We start from the raw sequence: 17121 nt of genomic DNA, 5'->3' as shown, positions 1-17121 counted from the left end.
ACAAATTATTGTAACCACTATCAATATTTAATTAGGCTAAATAAAGCGCAAAAGACCACAGACATGTTGTAATCTTTAATTTTCCGTAATATTCCATAAAACACAATATGGTCAAATTAATTAGTGACAATATATAGACTATTTAAGAATGGTTAGTTTCCATTTGACGGAGCTCCTCGTCTTTGGTGCAGTAAAGATCTATGTGTCTGAAGAGAGAATAGAAAAGACAGATGTAGATTTAAAACAAAGATCACATGACTAGCATGCGTTTAAAGTTTGAGTGACTCACCTTGCTGAGACATGACCAGTCTCTGCTGCTGAAATGATGCCATAATGCTATTGGCTGTTGAGTTTGGACCTGTGAGCTGGAGAGCGAATAACCACAATTGACTTAAAGGGATAGTTCACAAAAAAAAAAAAAAAAAAAAATGTTCCACTTGCCCTAATGTTGCTCCAAACCAGTATGACTTGCTTTCTTCCATGGAACACAAAAGGTGAATTTTTTTAAAAGTCTTATTAATGATCAACTTGTTAATTTGCCATATATTACAAGTGAATAGTGTCTTCATTCTTTTGAGAAAAATTTAAAAAAAACTTTTTTTTAATTGATATGACTAGTGCACTATTTTACAAGTCTTCTGAAGCCTTCCGATTACCTTGTGTGATGAACAGAATAAAATTATTGTTATTCACTCATTTAAAGGTGCTATATGTAAGATTGACAACAAGTGTTTGAAATGGGTACTGCAGTCCAAATTCAAAATATTGGAGAGTTGTCTGCCCCGCCCCAGACTCGAAGCTCATGCAGGTTTCCGGAATGAGGACACGCAACAGGAGCGAGCGAAACTGAAAATGTCTCCAATATATATCCTTGTTTTACAACGCCTCTGGTCATGGTGGTTTTTTAGACGGATGGCGAGGCTTTTTAGGTCAGGTGGAATCTGTTATCTCTGATCCAGTTCGTTTGCTGGCTTCCATGGCTGCAGCACGCAGTGTTGTTTGCCTGCAAACTTGTTCAAATCTGGCAACCCTGGCGGTGTCGAAATACTATTGGTGAGTGGCAGTGGGCGGGATCACACAGGCCAAAACATAAACGGAAATTCCGGCCCGGAATGCAAATTTCAAAGTAGAATATATTTATATATATTTGTAGAATATATATTTCAACTTAGCATGTTTCCTAATTCTCTAGTGACATATTATGGTCATTTTATGATTTAGTACAGTAAAAAATATTACATATAGCACCTTTAAAATAATTTAGAAGCAAAGAGGTTAGCCAATCAGTAGGTTATTTACATAAATATGTCTTAAAGGTACAGTAGCAAAAACAGCCTGTTTAATGGGTGCAATCTGATTACAAAATAATTACTGTAATACGCTACTTTTTGAATTAAAAAGTAATCATTACACATTATATTTTACATTCAAGTAATCAGATTACAGTTACTGACTCATTTAATGTAATTATTTTTCATAATAGTACTAAGGTTACACATTTTAATATGACATGAATTCTGTTCATATAAATGTCTATTTGCACTTCTGTGATATTTGAATGGCATGTGCCCCCTAACAAATCATTGTAAGAGAGAAATGTGTGGTGCTAAGTGGGTGACTTGTGTGCAACAATGAACGAGGAGGAGATATAGACTTTATTTTGAATTTGTGGAGTGGAAAAATGTTTTAGAAAGTAGTTTACAAGTAAAGTAATTAGCAATATAGTAATCTGATTACAACTTTACAATTTACAATGTAATCAAGTAATTTGAAGTGGATTATTTTTTTTCTTACCTAACACTGAAAGGATGGAAAATGGTTATGTAAATGAAAATCACAACTGTTTTCGGTGCATGAACCCTTGACTAACATTATCAGTGGACTTCAGGGAAAAAATAAAATGCTACAGTATTATAAGATATGTAATACTGGAAAAAAAAAAAAAAATGCTTACTATGTACAGTGCTGTGAAAAATTATTTGCCCCATCCTGATTTCTTCTGTTTTTGTGTTTATCTCACACATAAAACAAAGGCAATTAGAGTAAACACAAAATACAGTTTTTAAATTATAACGTTATTTTTGGAAGCAAAGAAGTTATCCAATACCAACTGGGCCTGCATGAAAAAGTATTTGCCCCATTAGTTACTAAATCCCCAAATCTATAAAACTGCATTCATGATGGGGTTCAGCTAAGGGGTATTCCAGAAAGCAGGTTAAGCGACTTACCCGGGTGAGTTTACTCCGAGTAAGTGAATAACCTCAACTTTCGTTTCCAAAAACGTAACTTTCAGGGTTAGTAGCCATAGCAACTTACTCTCTGAACATAAGCTGCTCCAGAGTATGTTATGTTCCAGAGACATTTATTTCAGGTAAATGTCAGTAAGTTTCAGAGGCTGTCCGCGCATGCGTGCCCTTTTGATAGCAACACAGTGGCCCTGGAAACTCAGATTATGCACATGATTATGCTTTTAAAGCATTATTATGGTAAAATGCAATCTTTACCTCACAAATCTTCTTCTCACCAGCATTTCCAGTCTCACACACTTAAGGCATTCAAAAGTGAACAAATTGTGTACATTGTGCTTTATCTTTTAATAACAAGTTTTTAATACTGTAATATTTTGAAAGTCCTCCACACGCTTCACTGTATAGAAAGGGCTTTATACATTTATATTTAGACTTTCTAATAAATAATTTTATTTCATGATATGAATTTAATGAGCATATCTATAAATATCAAGGAATAAAATTATAGCACCCACATTCTTTTTTACTGATCCTTCAGTCAATGAATATTTATGTTATTTATAACATTACATTCCATAGTATCAATATGCAGGAAATGTCTGCCGATTCAAAGCTTAAGCAATTAATCACTCCTTCTTCTTCACTAACTAGATAATATGTGATAATTTCACAGACCACAGATATAGTATAGAGGTTAGAGATTTAATTAATTATCACTTTAATTCATGTACTGGACATATAAATGCACACATTTCCAGACTTGTTCATTGTACTCTATTATCTGAAAATATAAACGAGACATGCTGTCATTTAGAGTAACCTACAGTGCCCTACGTTTTGGGTTGCCTTCCACAAGCTTCTCACAATACGTTGCTGGAATTTTGGCCCATTCCTCCAGACAGAACTGGTGTAACGGAGTCAGGTTTGTAGGCCTCCTTGCTCGCACACGTTTTTTCAGTTCTGCCCACAAATTTTCTATCGGATTGAGGTCAGGGCTTTGTGATGGCCACTCCAATACCTTGACTTTGTTGTCCTTAAGCCATTTTGCCACAACTTTGGAGGTTTGCTTGTGGTCACTGTCCATTTGGAAGACCCATTTGCGACCGAGCTTTAACTTCCTGGCTGATGTCTTGAGATGTTGCTTCAATATATCCACATAATGTTCCTTCCTCATGATGCCATCTATTTTGTGAAGTACACCAGTCCCTCCCGCAGCAAAGCACCCCCACAACATGACGCTGCCACCCCCATGCTTCATGGTTGGGATGGTGTTCTTCGGCTCGCAAGCCTCACCCTTTTTCCTCCAAACATAACGATGGTCATTATGGCCAAAAAGTTAAATTTTTGTTTCATCAGACTAGAGAACATTTCTCCAGAAAGTAAGATCTTTGTCCCCATGTGCACTTGTAAACTGTAGTCTGGCTTTTTTATGGCAGTTTTGGAGCAGTGGCTTCTTCCTTGCTGAGCAGCCTTTCAGGTGATGTTGATATAGGACTCGTTTTACTGTGGATATAGATACTTTTCTACCTGTTTCCTCCAACATCTTCACAAGGTCCTTTGCTGTTGTTCTGGGATTGATTTGCACTTATCGCACCAAACTACGTTCTTTTCTAGGAGACAGAACGTGTCTCCTTCCTGAGCGGTATGATGGCTCTGTGGTCCCATGGTGTTTATACTTGCGGACTATTGTTTGTACAGATGAACGTGGTACCTTCAGTCATTTGGAAATTGCTCCCAAGGATGAACCAGACTTGTGGTGGTCCAAAAAATTTTTTCTGAAGTATTGGCTGATTTCTTTTCATTTTCCCATGATGTCAAGCAAAGAGGCACTGAGTTTGAAGGTAGGCCTTAAAATACATCCACAGGTACACCTCCAATTAGCCAGTTAGAATCTATTTGGCTAATTGTCTAAAGGCTTGACATAGTTTTCTGGAATTTTCCAAGCTTAGTTAACTAAGTGCATGTAAACGTCTGTCCCACTGGAACTGTGATATAGTCAATTAAAATTGAAAATCTGTCTGTAAAAAATTGTTGGAAAAATTACTCATGTCATGCAAAGTAGATGTCCTAAACACCTTGCCAAAACCATAGTTTGCTAATATGAAATCTGTGGAGTGATTAAAAAAATGAACCTAAGTTCATCAACAGCCAAACCTATTGGTTCGATGTTGGATTCCAACAGAATGGCCCCTGAAGGTTTCTGTGTTGTTCTGTCTTTTCTGAGCGCTGAACCAAAAGCACTTATTAATTTGCACTTTATCAGTTGACTCCGTTATTAATTTGATCTGATTCCAATTTTATACTAATCTGACTCCAATTTAAATTGGACCTCTAATTTAGATTTAAGCTCTAATTGATTTCTGATCATTCTTTTAGTGTAATCTTTTTAAGTTACTGATTACTCTGAATCGTCCTAACATTCATTATCCTTTCATTCGGGTCCCAATTGTTGCTCAGAGTCATATGCCAGCCGTAAATTGCATAGATCTCACGAACACAAAATCACCAGTCCTGTTCATAGTTAGCGGTTGCAGGGTTTACTAATATCATTTAGTTCGGCTGCTTGCTCATAACCTTTTGATAGTTTTATACAACATACTAAGACGGTGATAAGCAGTGACTGGTAGTCTTACGTGGTTTTCTCCTATTCATAAACTCCTGTAATGATAAATATCCTGGACATAAGTTTGCGGTAACAAAAGGCGTCCCTCAAATCTACCGGTGATAAATAATTTTGGAGGAATACAGAATAAATCAAAAAGTAACAATTTATTTGCCAGGTAGGATTTAAAACGTAAGTTACAAAATCAATCAAAGCCAACTTCACACATGATCAGAATAAACAAACATTCCTAAAAATAAAAGACAAGTAAAAGAAACATACCTGGCAATGGACAACTACACACAGCAATTGTGTGGGATATCTGACTACAGACTCCCCGAGCTCCTCTGCCATCTCTCCTTAAGTAACAAACAGAAAACATTGTGTACCAAATGGTCTTATCCTTTTAACAATGAGAACTTGGGGGTGAATGGGTTCTTGGCTTCCTGGGGTTTAACCTTATTAACATACAGCAGATCATTTAAATTGTAGGTCAAGGAGGGGGATAGACCTCCAGAATTTGCAGTATTTGGCAAAGACCTTACAACTTTGTCACCATTAGTTTTACCAACATGGGAATGAGACCATTATACCAATTGTACAGAGACCTCTTAAATTATATCAAACACATACAGTTGCATTCTTTATTTTCATGGTATCTGTTATATTTTTATATATTTGTGTCTTTGTATTGGTCTGAGCTGTTGAAGGGGAGAAGGGGGAGAAAGAGAAGAAGGGGCAGCAAGGTAATTTGCAATTTATCACACTGTGGTGATATTCAGGTGAAGATTTCAGCTTTGTAAAACAATGCAAAGGCAATTTATCACACGTGGTGATATTCAGGTGTAGATTTCAGCTTTTGTGAGAGAGTTCTATGACGTTGGTTCTCGCAGAGTTCTTTGACTTTTACCGGAAATGGTGCCTTTTGGGCGTAGACATCCTGGTGCCAGCTTTACAAACATTACATTCAATCTATGAAAAATTATGACAACTGTGGGAGATCCTACAATTGAAAAAGGGTCTATTAATACAATGACACCATCAGCAATTGTGGAAAATTAAAGGTGGTATGATTCTAAGTTTTTAGAAATCCTAATGTTAAACTGGGTACATCAAATGGTATTAACAATAAAGGAAATACATTCAGTTCACATGACATACAGTAAAATAAAATTTGCATGCACAGAACATGGTAAATACCAGTCAAATTAATCTTAAAATAAAACATGTAGTAAACCCATAGCATATTATCATAATATTAATAGAATATGAATGTTAATACTTGTAATGAAGTTCAGTGCAAACAAATAACATAACAGTTGACCTATTAAACATTAATGTAGGTGAGAGAAGTCTAAAATTAGTACTGAATTAGTGCAGTTTTATTCATTTAAAAATTCACGCAATGATTCAGTATACTTTCTGTCAAGCAAACTCTCAGTCCTAAACGGTGCAGATTTGATTCATAGCATGGAACTTTTAACTTTAAAGGCACTTTAACTTTGAAATACACCGGGGACTCTTATTTTGTAATGTTTGCGCTTTTCTGCGTCCAGCTGCGCATTCAAACAAATAAGAGATATAAAATGTGCACTCCTACAATAATCTACCTTTTACAATATCAGGGCTCCAGACTAAAAAAATTACTTGGGAGCCACTGGCTACTAAACTGAAACATTAAGGAGCCAAATGGCTGTTTTTAGTAGCCAAATCAAATGTTTTCTCAATTTAGATTGCTGTTCAGAAACAAGATAGAAAGCCAAAGAAAAGGAAGTCAGCTGATAACCCATTAATCGGAGGTTTAATAAACAGCATATATAGTTGAGAAGATAAGTTTACATTCCCTTTTGTCTCATAAATGTTCACACCCCTTTCATAATTTATAAAAATATAAAAGATAAAATATTTTATTTAGTACTGTTCTTCAGAATGTACATTACATATATTTACATATAGTTTGCATATAGTGGTGTGTTGTCTTCTTGAGCATCAATGAATGTTAGCACCTTGTGTAATAGTTATGTACAAGTGTCAAAAGCTTGATTATATATATATATATATAAATTTTAATGGTTTTAAAATACTGCCTTAGTCTTTCTTTACTTTGACTAGATGGCCCCAGACACAGAGACTACAAGAGTGCAAGTTGAATGAAATCCCAGATGCAGTTTATTGTGCTACTCCAATCCCAATCAATAATTACCAGAAGAAAAAAATTGGTACTCAATGCAACACTTTTGATTATAAAGAAGCCCGAAATACACATGGGACTCTTATTTTGAAATGTCTGCACTCTCAGTTCTGAACTCACTGATGGCTGATTCGCTGAGAAAGTGAATCTGATTCAAACTGCTAACCTGAGCTCCTGAGTTCAAACCTTCAGTTTTTTTTCAGGTGAATCATAAAAAAGATCTGGTTCAAAAGAGTAATTTGTTCACGACTCTCTCGCATGGGTTTGTTGTTGCGTGCTATGCAGCAAGCTCGTCAGAAACAAAACGGGTGAAAAGTGGCTCGATACACACTGGTGCTCGCTCTAAAGATGTATTCAATAACTCACAAGCTATCTGACGAAACCGCATATGAACGCACACAACCCGACTGTCGCCAACAGCGACTAGATTTTAAATTATTGTCGCAATCAATTATTTTTGGTCGCATTTGCGACCATTTTAATCACAGTCTGGAGCCCTGTATAAACAATTAAAAGTAAACATTGTCATATTTCATCAACACTATATCATCATCATCAACAGTTGATCATTAGTGATAGCAAAATTAAAGTTTTGGAGTGGTCTAGTCAAAGTCCTGACTTGAACCCGATTGAGATGCTGTGGCAGGACCTTAAACGGGTAGTTCATGCTTGAAACTAAAGCAGTTCTGCAAAGAAGAGTGGGCCAAAAGTCCACCACAGTGTTGTGAAAGTCTGATCACCAGTTTTTGGATGCGTTTGGTTGCAGTTGTTGCTGCTGGTGGCACAACCAGCTATTAAGTTTAAGGGGGCAGTTAGTTTTTCACATGAGTGATATACATGTTGTATAACTTTTTTGCTTCAATAAAACATATATATATTTGAAAACTGCTGTGACGAGGAGGAGGGCGTGGCCTGGCTGCGAGGGTGCACTGCCGGCACTGAGTCACCTAATCAGCGGGAGAGAGAGATAAAGGGCTGCCGGAGATGCCAGTTCGAGATAGAGAGAGACACACACGGCCGCTGTGTGTGTGTGTGCGTCTGTGTGTTTTATGTTGTTTTAAGTTGAGTTTATGTCATAAAAGTTTATGTTGACTGTTCTGCCGGTTCCCGCCTCCTCCTTGCCCATCCCTTACCCATTACATTGGTGCCGAATCCCGGGAAGGAGGAGGGATGCGCTGTCGTGGAGTCCTCGCCGCTGCCATCCGCCAGGGGACGGAGGAGTTGCTGCCGACCGCCAGGAGTCAGAGGAACCGCTGCCATCTGCTAGGAAGGGGAGGAGCTGTTCTGTCCGCCAGGGGTTGGAAGACTCACTGCCATCTGCACGGGGAGGAGCAGCTGTCGTCCGCCAGAGGGCGGAGGAGTGGCTGAGGGCCAGGCGACGGCATGTCTGCAGACCGGCGAGCAAGTTTTTCTCTCTCTCTCCTCTCTCTCTGTGTTCCTCCTGCTCGGCCTTTCCCTCTCCCTCCCCTCATCTCTACCCAGGTTCCCAGGGGGCAGGGTGAACCATCAGCTGGCGGAACGGCCGGAAGGGCAGCGTCTCCCCTCCAGAGATGGGAGTAGGCCAGTCTGGATGGTGCCCTGGCCTGAATCTGGCAGGGGAGGAGTGTGACGAGGAGGAGGCGTGGCCGGGCCGTGAGGGTCCGAGAGAGACACGCGGCCGCTGTGTGTATGTGTGTGCGTCTATGTGTTTTATGTTGTTAAGTTGAGTTTATGTCATTAAAGTTTACGTTGACTGTTCTGCCGGTTCCCGCCTCCTTACCCATTACAACTGTATTTTGTGTTTACTCTAAAACAATTTAGTATGAAAAATAGAAGAGATACTTTTCACAGCACTGTAAAACTTGGGACAACAAGAAATGAGTTGAAAATGTTATTTTCTCAGCTGAATGAGAGCCAGTCATGACTCTCTGCATGTGTGTGTGTGTGTGTGTTTATGTGACTTACTGGAGTTTGGCCCTGCTGCAGGTTGTCACTCCAGATCTCTAGGATGGCTGTCTCCATGAGCTGTAGGAGATCACTGTAGTCTCTCTGCAGGCTACTGGCCTGACCATCAAACTGGAAGAGCACCAGAGCCTTCAGCAGACTGTGAACCTCCTCTGCAGTGTCATAGGACAACAATAATCACCATGTATCACACTTTGTAGCTATAAGATACAGCTTAATAACCATAACTGATTTATCAATAACACAGAATACATGCTGTAAAATGTAATTTGTAATGTATTTCATTAGATTACTCAAGGTCAGTAACGTATTCTAAATATTTTGGATTACTTCTTCAGCACTGGTAGATTTTTTCACTTGTTTTGACTATAAAAACTCTGCCAGTACAGTAAGACAAAATACACATGTTAAAAATACATTCTCTGTAAAAACTAAATATCTTACGAAGTGTTGTTTCTAAAACAAGATAAATCAAATTGATTTATTGATTTAAAGGATTTTTAGATATTTTTACAAGAAAACAATACAAAAATTATTATCATGAATATGATTTTTGCCCTAATAACAAAGGTCTTACTAGAAAAAAGAAATAATGATCCAACGTGAATTTTCTTGATAAATATGATCGTGCTGGTAACATGTGCATGTAAAATGGATAGAAATAGCATTTTAGCTTAGCGTAAAGCTGACAATTTACACAAGGTTTATTTCTATTTCTTGTGCTCCAAACTTACTTCAAACTTACTTCTCTGTCTGCTCGTATGAATGTAACACATCGTAAGAAAGTGTTTCACCGCTGTTCAAATGCACTTTGGATCACATCATTTATATGTATAAATGTTTTCCATCTGATAGGACGAAATATTAAATGAAACAAATGACAATAAAATGCAAAGTAATCTCTTCAGTAATCAAAATACTTTTTGAATGTAACTGTATTCTGATTACCAATTATTTAAATTGTCACTGTAGTGGAATACAGTTACTTATATTTTGTATTTTAAATACGTAATCCCATTACATGTATTCCGTTACTCCCCAACCCTGAACACTGCTGTCAACCTTTAAAGAGTCGAAACTATAAAATCAGATAGCGAGATGGAATTTGGTGGGAGACGCACAATATATAGGTGACAACCAGTGTTGGATAAAATACTATTACAAAGTTACAGTAATTTAATTAATTTTTAGTAAAAAAAAAAAAAAAGTAGTGTGCATTACATTTTAAATTCTTGTAATCGGATACATTAATGGGTTACAAATTAACAGAATTTTTATAATTTATGTAGAGTTAATTTATTATGTTCATATGTACATCTGTTTGCGTTTCTGTGACAGCTGAACAGTAACTAATAAGTAATTAGTGTGTGTGACTTATGTGCAACAACAAATAAGGAAATATAAAATGTTATATTGAATTCTTTGAGCAGAAAGTGTTTTAGAAAATAACTTAAAAGTAATTAGTAATGTGATTACTTTCCATAATAAGTAATCAGTAATCTTATTACAATTTCACAGGAGTAATTAGTAGTGGATTAGAGTAATTTGAATAACCCAACACTAGTGACCAAGATATTGGTATAGGCCAATATTAGTATTTTTTTTAAATGATTGCCAACAGTACGATTAAAATGATACTGGAAGCAAATAAACACAGTTTTCTTTTTTACCATTTCAAACAGTTTACACTATTTTCTAGGTTCCAAAAGTACTAAACAACAATTATTGATCCTTTAATATTGATCCTTTATTGACTGTACATAAATGTTTTTATTTTTAATTTCACTGTTACTGTACAATTCTATTTATGAACTTTAGTGTGAATGCTGTTAAAAAAACGTGACAAAAAATGTGGATTTATAATACTGACCACCATATTGGTTACCAACTATGACATAAAAATGTTATCGACTTTGTCATTAGAGGTCAACCGATAGTGAATTTTGCTGATACCGATATCTAAGGTGGTGAAAATGGCCGATAACCGATTAATCGGCCGATAGTTTTTAAAATCGATTCTTACAATGTGACATTTTATTTTTATTCTTTTCTTGCTAAGACAGGCACAGACATAGAGGCTACAAGAGTCCAAATTGAATTAAATAATGTGGGATTATGCACAAGCCTAAAATATACTTACTTATTTCTTGACTTTTATTTTGAAATGATGGAGACTTGATTCTGTTGCAATGCTCTATAATTCAGTATAGACCTAATTAAGATTTTTATTGCCTATATTCATCTGATGAAGGGTTTTGTATATATACACTGGCAGCCAAAAGTTTGGAATAATGTACAAATTCCTATGGAAAGAAATTGGTACTTTTATTCACCAAAGTGGCATTCAACTGATCACAATGTATAGTCAGGACATTAATAACGTGAAAAATTACTATTACAATTTGGAGAAAAAAAAAAAGTTCAGAACTACTTCAAAGATTTCTCATCAAAAAATCCTCCACATGCAGCAATGACAGCTTTACAGATCCTTGACATTCTAGCTGTCAGTTTGTCCAGATACTCAGGTGACATTTCACCCCACACTTCCTGTAGCACTTGTCATAGATGTGACTGTCTTGTCGGGCACTTCTCACACACCTTACAGTCCAGCTGATCCCACAAAAGCTCAGTGGGGTTAAGATCCATAACACTCTTTTCCAATTATCTGTTGTCCAATGTCTGTGTTTCTTTGCCCACTCTAACCTTTTCTTTTTGTTTTTCTGTTTCAAAAGTGGCTTTTTCTTTGCAATTCTTCCCATAAGGCCTGCACCCGAGTCTTCTCTTTACTGTGGTACATGAAACTGGTGTTGAGCGGGTAGAATTCAATGAAGCTGTCAGCTGAGGACATGTGAGGCGTCTATTTCTCAAACTAGAGACTCTGATGTACTTATCTTGTTTAGTTGTATATCTGGCCTTCAACTCTCATTCTGTCCTTGTTAGAGCCAGTTGACCTTTGCCTTTGAAGACTTTAGTGAACACCTTTGTATGAATATCCATTTTTTTTGGCAATTTCAAGCATTGTATAGCCTTCATTCCTCAAAACAATGATTGACTAACAAGTTTCTAAAGAAAGCTGTTTCTTTTTTGCCATTTTTGACCTAATATTGACCTGAACACATGCCAGTCTATTGCATACTGTGGCTCAACTCAAAAACAAACACAAAGACAATGTTAAGCTTCATTTAACAAACCAAATAGCTTTTAGCAGTGTTTGATATAATGGCAAGTGATTTTCTAGTACCAAAAAAAAAGAACTATCGGCATTGATTTTGCCGATAACCGATAGTTCCAAAGAGCAACTATTGTCACCTTTTAACACTATTGTGTTTTAAAAACACGTCCACGCATGAAATCCAGAACTTGAAACAACACTTAATGCTCAAGCAAGACTAATTTTAACTGCAGTATGACTGTTTTGTGAAATGAATGTCTCCCGAACAGACATTCAAAAAATATAATTTTTCATATGAATCTACCAAGGAGGTCAATAATACCTGCAAAAATCTAACAATATTTGCGATTTAAATGTTACTTGCAATAAATTTCGTTTCGTCAGGGTACACGGTTCTGTTGCGTTCCATTCAAGTTGGATGAGGGATATTCCTACTTGATATCTCCAACCATAAATGCATTCCATTGCCCGATATTTGGAAATGCAACGCTCCCGTTAGCTTAGCAGGGGTTTGACTCTCATTAGAGATGTCTCCTAGCAACCCAACTGATAAACAATGCTGCAGCGCTAGCATTTGTGCTTCAGGTGTACGATTGAGTGACGCAATCACGCTTTAAATGATGCATGTAATTCAAGAGCGAAAGCGTAAGATCAAGCTCAATCAAGATCAATTGCTGTTGAGAAAGAGATCCTTATGGATTTAAAAACGGGATGTTCTATATGACTGTGTGATTGCTTAATTTATTAAACACTGATTTTCACTTCAAGTAAATTGGTAAGTGCTTTTTGCATTGTTATAGCAACATCAGGAGTTTTCTAAGTGTAAATTAGGCTGCTGGAGCATTCAGTGTCAGATCAAGTTTTGAAAAGTAGTGCTGTGTTCCATTCAACTCGGAAAGTCGGATTTTACAACTTCCTACTTGGAAAAGTGCAATGGAATGCATCTTGAAGTCAGAATTACAACTTGTAGGCTCGTGCAGAAATTCTCAACTCCGATTTCACCGAGACACAGGGGCATGATGTCACACAAACATGTCGACACTTAGGGAGATATACAAAGTAAGAGATAAACATTCACTTTATTAAGTAATATCGATAAATGAGTTTGTTTCCACATTACATGATATTAAAGCATGTTTAACAAATGCCTGCAAAAACAGGTGTATAAAACATTATAATCTCTTTAGATAATTGTACACCTGAAGCACAAATGCTAGCGCTGCAGCATTGTTTATCAGTTGGGTTGCTAGGAGACATCTCTAATGAGAGTCAAACCCCTGCTAAGCTAACGGGAGCGTTGCAGTTTCAAATATTGGGGAATGGAATGCATTTAAGGAGATATCAATAGGAATATCCCACATCCAACTTGAATGGAACGCAGCATTACCGTGTACCCTGATGTAACGAAATTTATTGCAAGCAACATTTAAATCACAAATATTATTAGATAGATTTTTCCAGGTATTATAGACCTCCTTGGTAGATTCATATGAAAAATTATGATTTTTGAATGTCTGTTCGGGAGACGTTCATTTCACAAAACAGTCATGCTGCAGTTAAAATTAGGCTTGCTTGACCATTAAGTGTCATTTCAAGTTCTGGCTTTTGTGCGTGGATGTGTTTTTAAAATATCAGTTGGTATTACTAGTTAGCTGCAACATAATATATGATGCCCAAAGGCATAGGGTGTCTTATTAATTGTGAAACTGTGTTTTCTTAATGGCATGAATCACACTGAAGGCCTAGACTTAAAATGCATGGCCCACCACTGCCCACCAAGAACAAATAAATTAATCTGATTGGCTGATGAATCTGACAATCTGACTTTAGTCGCTCATCCATTTGCACTGTTGAAGGATTCTGAAGAAATTCTGAAGGGCTGAGGGGGTGGAGCTCAGACTCACATGCTGAGTTCTGGCATGCGATTTGTGAAACAGCTGTCACACTTTGCTTGTAAGCATCAAGGAATAAATTCTGACTGGATAAACTTTTAATTTTTCTCTATTTGTTTGTAGATTAATTAAGAGTGGAAAGCGATTAAAAATACATAGGCAAAAAGGTGACTGAGAATGAAAGGATGAAAAATATTTATATATTTGGCATGTTAGGCCAGCAGAGAAGGCTTTGCTGGCACTGAGAATTCACCACTGATGTGTACTTAGTTTTGTTAAGTTTGAATATTGCACTCACAAGATACTGGCCAATTAGTCATAATGGGCCACACCCAAAGCATATGAGCTTAAATCATCTGAAAGAGTTAATGAATCAAAATTCTTTTAATAACTTTATGTCAGGAGGGTGTGTAAATGATGTATACCAAATTTTGTGCGAAACAGACAAACGGGCAAGGACAAGTCTGAAAAGTAGGTTTTTCTAAAAAAATCAAAAGCAGTAGATACATTTTCTTGCGGAAATCGAAATCCAAATGACGTATTGATTTGGGGGTTCTGGAGGATTCAGGGGAAACGGAATTTTTTTTATTTTAGCCTATCCAGGTCCAAAGTCATTAGCAAAAATGCAAATTAGCTTATTATAGTGCCACCTTGTGGCTGATTCTCACAAAATTTGTGAAATTGTATACAGCCTAATTATGGCAACCTGTAAGTGGACGGCAAATCTCATAACGATCCGCCATTTACAATGCAAGTTATTAGAAAATGTATTGGCAGCTGGCAGCCATTTTTGTTGATTTGTCGAATTGATTGTTTTAAGGATACGTTATCACTTGAACCAAAGAAGATGCATATTTAATTTGCACTTTGTCAATAAAAAAGCTACAGAGTCATAACCGTGCTTTAGTTTAGTTTTTGCATCCAAAAAATATCCTGTTGTCCATGTATACCAGTTTTTGTAATGTTTGGCCTTTGCGTTATTGGTCAATTTAATCAAACTGCATACCACTGAAAAAATGAATTTGCTTATATCTTCTAAAATGTTTGACATATTGAAATTGTTTTGATAATCATTTTTTTCAGCAGGTCCTGTAGATGATGAATACCAAATTCTGTTCAAATTGGACAAATGGGCTAGCAGGACTTTGAAAAAGCAGTTTTTTCAGAAAATACAAAATTGCTTTTCAAGCCTTTTTCAAGGTATAATGATATACCTTGAAACGGGATGATTGCTGAAACGTTGGTAAGAAAAAGTAAAGAGCCTATATTTTGAGTTGTTCAGTTATACTTTATCAGTACAACTAGATTTACACATGCTTTAGTGTTTTAGTGTATTATAGGTACTTGTAAATTTTTGATTGGACTTTTCAAAATGTGGATTAATGTATGCCCACAAACACTCTTTACCTGCCAGGTCTCGAGCAAGCAGTGCAAGCTGTTGTGCCTCCAGCTTGTACAGCTGGCGAAGGCTTGGAAGGCACAAGCGGTCTCTCCACATCTCCATAGCAACAGTCCCGCCTGCTCTGCCTGCTGCTGCTCAACGATGCTCCGCATAGGCCACACTCAGTGGTCAGGGGACAGTATTATATCATGACAAGTTTCAGAGACAGATGAGTAAGGCTCATACCATCCCAGATGATTAAGGTTTTCCTCTGCAGAACACAAATAAAGATTTTTAGAAGAATATTTCCATACAATGCAAGTGACCAGAACTTTGAAGGTCCAAAAAGCACATAAATGAAGTGTAAAAATAATCCATATGACACTGTCCATATGACAGTGTTTTAATCCATGTCTCCAGAGGTGATATGATAGCTGTGGGTGAAAAACAGATCAATATTTAAGTCCTTGTTCACTGCAAATCTACACTTTCCCTTTCACTTCCACCTTCTGGACATGAAATACTTCAAATTCAGCCACTTATTGGTCAGGGATGGTCAAAGGTGTAGATTTATAGTAAAAAAGGACTTAAATATTGATCTGTTTCTCACCCACACCTATCATATTACTTCAGAAGATATGGATTAAACCACTGGAGTCTTAGGGATTACTTTTATGCTGCCTTTATGAAATATAGAGCTGAAATATTCTTCTAAAAATCTACAGTAGCAAAAACAGTCTATTCTTTGGAAAAAAACAGTCATGTCAAACAAAATTACAATGTTTTAAGTGCAAGACACCTTGACTAACTTTATAAGTGGACTTCAGGGTAAAATCTTATCCATGATACAAAACTGTAGAATATGGCCCCTTTAAAAAACATACCTTGTACTGTTGACTGTCTGAAGGGAACAGCTCAAGAGCATCACTGTACAGTCTCTGATCCTTCACCAAGCTTAACAACTCTGTGAAGTGTTCTTCACCTGGAATACATGAGTCAGAACAAGATAATTAAACAGTGAGACAAATGGTTTGAAGGGAGAGACAGAGTATTTTCTGATGGACTCACTTGAGGGATGTCTTACAAGGCTCTTACCACACTTGCTGAGGTGATGTAAGGTTTTCCTGTATCTCTTCAGGAGTCTGTCGATGGTGTAGCGCTGACAGTTTGGCTCCACGGTTTTCAACATGTTCAGAAAGGGCAAGTACTATTTAGGGTCCTACATGTTTGTGAAGACAACTGTGATGTTGGCTTACAATTATAAGTGATATGAACCAAAAGCAATGTTGGAGAAGCAACTTAGCTACAAGCTGCAAATAATTTGGTTACACTTTACAAAAAGGTTTTATATGTTAACATTAGTTAATGCATTAGTTATCATGAACTAACAATGAATAATATAAACAGCACAGATATATTAACAGCATTTATTAATCTAGGTTGCTGTTAATTTATGAAAATACAATTGTTCGATTTTAGTTAATAATTCATTATGTTAAAGGAATATTCCAAGTTAGGCTCAATCAACAGCATTTGTGCTATAATGTTGATAAACACACAAAAAAATGTTGACTCGTCCCTCCTTTTCTTTCAAAAAAGAAGAAATCGAGGTTCCAGTGAGGCAGTTACAATGGAAGTAAAATTTTTATGGGGTTTAAAGCAGGAATGTGAAGACTTTAATTTAATAAAA

General features: G+C 36.7%; 1 protein-coding gene across 3 annotated transcripts in view; it reads right to left on the bottom strand.

Moving 5' to 3' along the window:
• Window positions 1-372: 372 nt before the first annotated feature.
• Window positions 373-17121, bottom strand: part of LOC127417598 (choline transporter-like protein 1) — a 173561-nt gene continuing 156812 nt past the window's right edge. For all 3 annotated transcript variants that reach the window (XM_051657633.1, XM_051657634.1, XM_051657635.1), the window contains one exon: window positions 373-3267. The gene's annotated coding sequence lies outside the window, so the exon portion shown is untranslated. The remainder of the gene's footprint in view (window positions 3268-17121) is intronic.

The sequence above is a fragment of the Myxocyprinus asiaticus genome, chromosome 27, assembly GCF_019703515.2.
Source record: "Myxocyprinus asiaticus isolate MX2 ecotype Aquarium Trade chromosome 27, UBuf_Myxa_2, whole genome shotgun sequence".
NCBI classification, from domain to species: Eukaryota; Metazoa; Chordata; class Actinopteri; order Cypriniformes; family Catostomidae; genus Myxocyprinus; species Myxocyprinus asiaticus.
This window is presented reverse-complemented; position numbering and strand designations above follow the sequence as displayed.